The sequence below is a fragment of the Centruroides sculpturatus genome, unplaced genomic scaffold (genome assembly GCF_000671375.1).
Source record: "Centruroides sculpturatus isolate CEXI.00-Female unplaced genomic scaffold, Cexi_2.0 scaffold252, whole genome shotgun sequence".
NCBI classification, from domain to species: domain Eukaryota; kingdom Metazoa; phylum Arthropoda; class Arachnida; order Scorpiones; family Buthidae; genus Centruroides; species Centruroides sculpturatus.
This window is the reverse complement of record NW_019384463.1, coordinates 189,530-199,839: the sequence shown is the minus strand read 5'-3', so window position 1 is coordinate 199,839 and position 10,310 is coordinate 189,530. Positions and strand designations below refer to the sequence as shown.

The window sequence follows — 10,310 nt, the reverse complement described above, 5'->3', positions numbered from 1 at the left end:
AATGTTTTTAATATTAAGTGATGCACCAAAAATGTGACATGGCTTCAAGTTTGATAAATACAGAAACATCCAGTATCTTCAGGTACGAGTTGTATAACATTGTACTATTAATTTTCCCAGGAAAAAGTATTTATATTATCGAATAATACGCTATAATCGACTAATGCTATAATATTCTATATAAGAAGGGAAACATGAATAGACAAAATGACGAAACATGTAGAGGAGGAGAGGGAGGGCCTCGAGACTTAATTACAAATATAAAAATAAATTGTTAGACACAAAAATAATTATCGGAATAAATTAAAATATCGTAAACTAAAAAGTCTATTTATTTTCTGTATTGGAAAAATTGTTTACTAAATTCATCTTCGTCGAATTGTTTTTTATTATTATTTTTTTTATTAATGTAGGCCTATAAATGATTGTAGACCCTCTCTCTCCAGTCATTATTTGTGGTTCGAAATTGAACTGACGATTAAAGACAACAACGAGACAGAATGGAACACCGCCGCTGTGCAACCATTTTTGAAAATGGCTGCTACTCGGACTCGACAGTGGATCCATTTTTGGAGATGAAACTCTACCGTACTTGACTGGAAGTTTAGTCGTTGTATCTGAAAAAAAAGAAAAAAAAAGAAAAAACGACTTGTTAAAAACTCGTTAATCGGATTTTTAATCTTACCTCTCGAACCACTGGCTCATAAGAAAATCGTTTAACCTCACATTAAAATTCATAGCTTGTTACTTAAATCGTATTCGGATTTGTAAGATGAAGTCTGTTCCTTACAAAAGAGTTTTTCATTTTTATCATAAAAACTAAATTAGATTAAATTGAAATTAATTTTTAATTAGATTTGCCTATGAAAGAATTCCGAGATATATATATATATATATAAACTCGAATTAAATATCAAGAGATTTAAAGAAATTTACAACAAATAGAAACAAAATGAATACAATTTTTATAGAATTTGAATGAATTACTTTCAAAGTTTATTATTTATATCGATTTTGACTCGGATTCTTCCATTAGCATATATATATGATGTAGTTTACGCATTCCTATTCAACACAGTAAAATAAATAATGAATTTATTATTACTTTATAATGTTGTGAATACTTATTAATATAACTTTTTGTCAAGTTTATAGCTAATTATATTAATTATTTACAATCCTTTATCGTAAATATGTTACAAACGGTTGTTACTCATGCTAACAGACTATTAAGTCAATGCAAACTTTAAGCCGAAAAGATCTAAAATTATCTAATTTACTAGCAAAAGTAAATATGGTAATAAGTTAATTTTAAAAGCAATTTACGATCCGAACTCAAATTAAGTTTTCAATTCATTTACTAAATAATTTTTACTTGTTTTAAATGAATTTAAATGATCTCAATGGCTGTAACATCTCCATTTACTCGACTCTATACGTGTTTATTTCCTGTGATTATACATAAATCTTTCGATCCGGATCTCTAATCTAGTTTTAATTCTGAAATATATAATTTTCCAGAATTCCCAGATGATTATAGTCGCTCTGAATAATGCGTTTGTACAAACTCATTAACATTTAAAACTTCATTTAGTTTCAATTATAAAAATGGAGTTTTTGTATAACGATAAACTCCCGTTTTCGTAAGTAATTATAAATATGTTTTACCTTTAACTATTAAGAGCTGATGTTTAATAAGGATAAACTTAATTAATACAATAAAAAAGATAATTTTTATATTAAATTATTTTAACTGGATAACTTCCGTATTGTTTTTTTTTTTTTGTATTTAAGTAATGTATAAGTGAAATTTTACATTAAAAACATATTAAAATATATCCTTTTGCTATGGAAATGTAATTTCAAAGTTGAAGAAATTCCTAAAATCTTGAATAAATCTCATTATATTTAAAGCATGGTCAATTGAGGGATATTCTTTGAAATGAAAAGCAATGATTTGTGAATTCTTCAACTAGTAAACAAGCCAAAAAGCCACTTAAACGAAATCTCTTTATTTGGCAAGTCCTCCTTTTAGTTCATTGTTCACACATTTTGCTAACAACTAACAATATAGCGGGAGAAGCAACGAATTGGATGGATGGAAGATATAATTATGGCATGTCAACTTGTATCCACTACAAGACCATCTAAATCACTATACAGGGTCAACATGCATTAACAATGTTAACAATCTGATAATCGGTTTGGTTTCAAATTTCAAATAACTTCGATGCTTCTATATTAATCATAGAATATTATTGATTTATTTAATCCATGATACACTATGTCATAAAATTCTTGATAAACAGCATAGTAAAGATTTGATCTTAACTCTAACACCGCCAACGTTTTATAATTAGTAACACGATTTGATAGACAAATGTCTCTTGATAAATATGGTATTGTTTTGTTATATTCAATGTATTGTTTCCAGATATTTAATCAGTGTGAAGTTAGAAACTAAATAAACATTTAATTTCAATTAGAGAATGAGATGATAAAATTACAATGGCGGTGAGAGTTAAGTATCCGGGAATTACAGTAAAGAATTGACTTTACTTTCTCGTTTTTTCTTGTATAGATTTAGAAGAAAAAATTATGTATNCTAATCTAGTTTTAATTCTGAAATATATAATTTTCCAGAATTCCCAGATGATTATAGTCGCTCTGAATAATGCGTTTGTACAAACTCATTAACATTTAAAACTTCATTTAGTTTCAATTATAAAAATGGAGTTTTTGTATAACGATAAACTCCCGTTTTCGTAAGTAATTATAAATATGTTTTACCTTTAACTATTAAGAGCTGATGTTTAATAAGGATAAACTTAATTAATACAATATATATATATATATATATTTTCTATGTTTTATTTCCATTATTGTATATAAATCTAATTAAAAATATTAATGTTATTTTAATTTTTCTAACTGTGTAGAGAGATACTAATTAATGTTTCGAATAATTAAATTTTCTTAACAGCAGAAGCTTTTAAAAATGGCTTTGGCTTCCTTTTTTTTCTCCTCTTCTAATCGAACGAACGTTGGATGAAAGTCTGGAGTTTAGATCTCATTTCCTCACGATTTCTTTTGTCAGTTAATTAAGCAATGCGGAACAGATTCAGCATTTCCTACTTTCAATATAATCGAGTTTCGGAAGTATCAAAGGATAAATGAAGAAAATCGAAAAAGAAATTACAAAAATTCTAATAATTGAATTATAAATATGGCAACGATCATCTATTAAGTCCGAAAATTTAAATTTGTATAAGATATATCTATCATACGAGTAATTATTTATTATGACACCGTCACAATGTACTTAAGTTTAGAAGTGTCTTGCCCCTGTACATCATACTTTTCCTGTTAACAGTGAAATCATGTCAATCATCTCTCGAGATTAAGGAAGAGAAATCAGACAGACAGTAGAAATTTATAAATGTAAAATTTTTGTTTTTAAATTACAACCCAATTAAAAGCAATAAGTACGAAAATTTACGACAAGTTACGCCTGTAAAAGTATCGGAAAATATTATAACGACTTTTATTTTTATAAATTATATTGAAAGGTTCAACAGAACAATCATTTATTTTATAGCTAAATTCTAGCATGAAATTCTACTTTCAGATTTCAAAACAGAGATCGTTGACCTCGTGAAAATATTTGGAATTCTTTCGACAACAAAATAATAGCTTTCTTCTTCTTCTTCTTTTTGCTTTCCTTCAACGACTTCTTTTATATTCAGATCATCTAATGTTATTTTATTCGGAGTTCATTTTATACAGTAGTGACTTGAATTATTTAGCTCTTGTTTTTGGATGTTATAACTGATGCAAACATTGTTGATCGACATTTCTATTATTAATGTCGAAATCATCCAATATCCTCTCTTGTTTTATGAGTGATTTTTTATCGATTCTTTCATCACCTTCAAAGGTGACACAAAAATAGCATTCGTTAATGTCAAGGTACAGAGTTTTCGTGATTTATATAGATTTTTATCTCAAGTAAAGCTTAAATTGTTTTACCTATCGAACTATCAGTAAATTTCAGTTTTCTAGAACAGTTTTTTTTCCTCCTGATTAAAAATTAATTTAGTATACTTCTTATCTAAAATGTGAAAGATTTTTTTTATAGCATTTAAGTGATTCAGAACTAGGAAGTGTAAGTGATATTAAAGTATAAATATTAAAAGTTATATGGACTAAACTTATTTATTTTATAGCGTTAAAATGAAATTTTTAAAGTAATATAGACGTTAAGATAAAAATTTATAGACAGTTTCTTTTTAATTTTAAGGTATTAATTTTAGTGTAAAAAAAAACAAGATTTAATCAGAACGAACAAAAATTATTTTAAAATCATATTTTTAATTTATTTAATTTAAAATATATATGTTCTCCATCTGAAATTAGTAGTTTTGCCCCTGTACATCATACTTTTCCTGATAACAATAGTCATAATAATCATCTATCTAGCTCCGTTCTGGAGATATAATTTTGAAATGAAATTACGTGATGTCCGGTCCGGACTAGGTATTAATGAATAGTTAATCGGGACCTTTTGCCTCTAAGCTTTTCAAATCTGGTTTCGGCTTTCATCTATCTAATTCTGTTCTCGAGATTAAGAAAGGACAGACAAACAGTACGACAGACGCCAGTGGGAATTTATAGGTCTGCAATTTGAAAATTGCAACTCGATAAGTAACAAGATTTATATAGTTGAATATATTGCGAATTATTCTTGTGTAACCGTCTTGTGGATTATAACAGATTTTCTAATGAAATTCCTTATGATAAACCGAAATATGTGCGAAAAAATAAGGTAAATTTGATAATATTTTTAAAGAAATTACGACTTTCTTTATTGGTTTTAAGATAAAAATTTTAATCAACATAAAAAACTTATTAAACCGACCTCTTAGAGAGAAATTACTATCGATATACATATTACTTTTTTTCTATAAAAAAAAAAGATTTAAAGCGTTGTTTTAATTTTCCATAAAATTAAAACATTAAAAAATTATCAATTTTAGATAATTTTTAATGCTCCCATTTCTTCGAATAAAATATTATTGAATTTCTGTTCGATTTTACGATAAAGATTATGCATTTGATGCTACAATCTATCTTATCTCACGAAAGGATTTGAAAAGAAGAATATGAGAATCCTGTCAGGAAAATATATATATATATGTATAGCCTTAATGATCATGAATTTCGATAAGAAAAATAAAATTAGACGTGTAAATATAATATCGAAAGTTTAATAAAAATTAAATTTATCGTCGTGGTTTCTAGTGCAAATATTCTAGAAAATAGAAACCTTTCGTTGGAAATTCGGAAAAGAAAAAGATATCAGATCACAAACGATGAAAAATCTTGAATATAAATCTTATAGGAAAGGAAGAAAATGGCCATTGTTTTTACCTTACGGATATAAAACCATAAGTTAGAATAAAAAAATTGCATTATTCGAGTGTATCTTGAGCTATTTGAATGAATTGTATTTAAAGTTTTCAAATTATACACAAAAAAAACACAATAGATTTAACTTTAAAATATTTTAAAGTTTATAAATAAAGAAAATAGAAATAATTATTTCTGTTTTCCTTCGTACAATATAACGAAAATATGATCTAATATTTTTGCTTTCGTGTAAATTTTATTCTTAGAAATATATTTAAGAAATAAAATTTAAAAATAAAAACCGTAAAGAGGAGAGATATATTTTTGTATGTATTTTTTTTTTTTTTTAACGGAAAATTTCCAAAATTTTTATGTTATTTGAATGTAATTTCTCGAGAGAAGATACGTTTGATTATATTAATTTTTATACCTAATGATCTTCTTCGGTTAAATTAACGTTATATTAAATATGAAAAATAAAAAGTATGAATGTCTCGGAGGATTTTTTTTTTGAATTTTTCTGAACCGTAAAAATTGAGTTTCCATCCAATAAATGAAACTTTATAAAACTTTTCTTTTCCATTTGATAGAGCAATGAATTATATATTCGCTTTTATATTTGTCAGATTTGATTTAAGTTTTATATTATGAAAATTCTAAAATCAAATTCTAGACATTCGTATAAAAATTTTTGAATGATTTATCAACAAAAATGTAATCTACATAAAGAAGGAAAGGAAATAAAAATAAAAGGAAAAAAAACGACTAAAATTAATGTTAATTAGCAAAAATTTTGATTGCTTTAATTCTTTTCTTATTTAAAAAAAAAACAAGACAATAACTGAAATTTAATTACAGTTCTTAGCCTTTTTTCCCACAGTTTTCTCTTATGTACTCCATCATCGCATCTATATTTATTAAAAGAATTAAACCTTGTCTTCTCTAATAAATATAGATGCGATGATAGATAATGATAACGTTGTATCAGCCGATTACTTGTATATGCAGATAAAGATATAATGGCTGCCAAAATGTTATAATTAGAAATATCAAACAATTATGTTCCCTGCTGTGATTAAGTGTTTTTTAAAGAAAATTATAGGAAAACAAGTTCTTAGCCAAATAAAATTTTTTAAAAATAAAAAATTTTGTACGAAATGTACGCATTTATTCATCAATTTATACATAGAGTTATATCCAGGCCTAAGATGATTATGTAAAAAAGTTCTGTTAGTTTCCTCGGGATGAAAGAGACTAAAAAAACAAAGTATAAATGTATTTTATACAGTAAAATTTGTTTACCTAAATTTAAAATGTATAATTATCGATAAAACATTATTTTTTATTAAGTACTTAAATTTTCATTTTATATACTTGAATTAAGGGGTAAATAATAATATACTCTACTTATAATGAAATTTAAAAAATAGTTTCTTATATATATGCGTATATTTTAATTACAAAAAACTTATAATATCTATTAAGAGACACTTTAATGTTTCTTAATTAATTTTTTTTTCAAGTTCATTATCATAAAACGAGAGAAAACACGAACGTTTTGTGTACTTATGAAACTTTCTGGGAAAATCAATAAATCATATTACACATTAAAAAAAACTAGCAACGTTGTTGCTTGACCTTCCCGGCTTTCTTTATTTGTTTTCATCCATAATAACTGCTACCAATATCTTTAAGTCTTCAGATTAGTTAGAGAGATATTAGGGATAGGGCCATATCTCCCGAAACGATTGTCCAATTTTCCTGAAAATTTCTAGAAACATTTCTCCCTAATACTCAAATCTCCTTGCGAAATTTCAGAAATTTTCGACAAATAGCACAGGAGTTATTAAGCTTCAAAAGAGTGAATAAAATTGTGTCCCTCACATACATCCATACATACAGAAAGCCTTCCAACTTCCTCCCCCATTTCTCGACGTTTTAACGTACCCTGAGTACAAAAATATAAAAATCTGGGGCCATGTTTTTGACCGATTGCCATACTTTCCCTCTGTTATATAACAGACGGACGGGAAAGTAAAAGTCGATTAGATCCTTGCACTTCTATACTTTGTCTACACAGATATAAAAGGGCAAACAAATCAATAAATTAAATATCATTTCTTCAATTCGTTGACTTATATATATATATTATTAGCCACGTTACACTCTTTTCATCCTGTGTTAATAATCAAATCCTACGACATCATGCACTTATAATAATACATAAACGAATTCTACCCTTAGTTAAGTATTTTATAAGACAAAATTTATTTATTTGCAGACTTAAAAATTAATTCTAGAATTTTTATATCAAAACAAACTCATCGTTTTTCCTATGTAAACCGAATTCATTTATTAATTATTCAATGGGAATATCTAAATAATGTAAAAATGATATGAAATTTACTTATAAGGTTGTTAAATGAATCTACTTCGTAAATAATAACGCGCACGCTTACACTGCTACAAACTAAAACATTTATAATTCACAATGATGGATAGACCTACATACAGATTTGTCACCAAGACGTCTTCCGGAAACTAAAAGATGAGGTCGAGACTTCTTGTCGCAGTAACTAGTGAAAGGCTGGCTCTCAACACTTGTGATAATTCTCTATGGGAGTAATTCTCGAGGAAATTGTAACTATACAAACGATACAGAACGACTGATAAGGTGAAAGTTATCTTACGTCACGCATTCACAACACGTCAGCTGTAAGTGAAGGATGGTTCACAGATAGCTTACAAGGATTATCTTATACCCAGACAATGATACGGTTCACACAAACCATTTTGATGAACGAACGTGATGTTTACGCTTAAAAATTTCTAGAATTATCCAGATTATTTTATTTATATCGTAGTTTAAAATACTGTATACAAATTTCTGACCAACGAAGAACGTTAAAAATATGAATTTGTTAATAAATTACACGATAATTGTAAACTTGCTTTCGGTGCTACCTTCTGAGTAATCTTATAACGAGTAATTACTTAGCTATCGAGATATTTAAAATTAAAATTTCTTTAAATAAAATTGAAAATTACTTCTTACTTTCAATACAATTCTTAATTAAGAAGCGAATGTTGTTTATGTCTTGAAGGAATATTTTTTCCTATTATTTATAATGAAAATTGAAGTTTAGGAAAGTTGTGAAGAGGGTTGTATCGTTTCGCGCGATTGAATTTCATCCTTTAAGATCTTGATAGCTTTGTTTAACGGATAGAAAACACCATAAATCGATCTAAGGAACTATCGACTTTTTTTTTTATTTTTTTCTTTAACATACTAACTCTATTTCCACAGATAATGGAATCCAATATAAAGATTGTTTGTTATATTCTCAATCTGGGTTTAACGTTACGTCTTATAGTCACTTTTTGTGATTTTTTTTAACATAAACTACTCGTTCTAAATTAATAGAATCGGATTTAAACCTTAAAATCTGACCCGATAATGACGTATAAAATTTTAAAATATTCATTATTTAGAGGTTGTACGTATCGAATTTTCGAAACGTTTTTTTAAAAAAAAATAAAGAATTTTTAAAGATATTATAACTTTGTAAATCGATAAAAGGAATAAACATGATTTATTCATATCCAATAAGAATTTCATAGACAGTTACTTTGCATGATCAAAACTTTAAAATACAAATGATTATACAGATATATGATGACTCTGCTAAAACTGGGTACATTATTATACCTCTAGGTACAACCAGAATGCATTTTATTATATTATTTTATACATATTACATATATATTCACGTTAAATATATACATATGTAGCTATTATATAAATCTTACAGCATCTTATGTATATAAAGGGTCGGATTTATATGTAAGCTAAATAAGCTATAATTTACTCTTATTTGATAAAAATAGAAGGGTCTCTTTAGTAGAAAAATCCTTTGTTAAAGCTTAGATGATCGACAATTCTAAATAGGGCCTGTGTAGCCTATATAAGGTTACGTGTATAAGAATTAAATATAACTTATTTTGTTGAGTGTCAGCATCTATACTTTATTTTTAATTTTATCTTAAGGTATTTTTAAAATATATTTTCAAAGTCGGGATGAGCATTATATTCGAAGTAATAAGTTATTTGATATTTTGATGATTTAGTTTTAATAAGGTCAAAGTTATAAATGGAATTTATTCGAGATTATTGATTCAGTTCTACACCTTTGAATGTCAGGAGAATAAACAAAGGAATAACAATGTTTTATTCTATTCGATAATTTAATAAATAAATTAATTTTAAACTTATTTTATATATTAAATATATCGTCATTAACGAGTAATTTATGAATAATTTTCAGAGTTATTTCTTTTAAAAATGATTATTAATTTTTTTAAGAAAAATTTTATAATATTTTAAATCATAATTTAATTGTTTTGAACTGAAGAAAATCGAATAAATTAAAGGAATTTCTTGTAAATTTAAAGACGAAAATACTCAGTAGAGTATTTAAAACCTAAAAAAAATAATTAAAATTATATAACATCACTACAAAACGTCAACATCTCTATACTATTTTAATTATCTGGCAATTCACTTCAAAATACTTTTTATAACTTTTAATTAATTAATAAATTTTTCACTCGAAATTTATTTATTAATCGAAGAAAAATCTTTTCCTATTTTTTCCCATTAAAATTTCTTAGAAATTAATATTTATAATAACTAAACACAATCGAAACCGGGTTAATATGTAATATTTTTGAGATATTTGTTTAAATTATTATACTTTAAATCATACATCTACTATATAAACACACGATAATATAACATTAATAAGTAAGATGTATGTGATTTTGTATTATCCATTTTTAGAAGAATCTATTCTCAGAGTTTTATCTTATAAAATTTTATATTTTTTTTTTTTGGGGGGGGG

General features: G+C 25.9%; 1 protein-coding gene across 6 annotated transcripts in view; it reads right to left on the bottom strand.

The window, feature by feature from the left end:
* Nucleotides 1-10,310, bottom strand: part of LOC111620957 (ubiquitin-conjugating enzyme E2Q-like protein 1) — a 21,584-nt gene continuing 11,274 nt past the window's right edge. For 2 of the 6 annotated variants that reach the window (XM_023362982.1, XM_023362983.1), the window contains exon 3: nt 1-617. The gene's annotated coding sequence lies outside the window, so the exon portion shown is untranslated. Of the gene's footprint in view, nt 618-685; nt 820-6,287; nt 6,664-10,310 lie in introns of those variants that run through there. The other 4 variants (XR_002755985.1, XR_002755986.1, XR_002755987.1 and 1 more) reach the window with 4 other exon arrangements.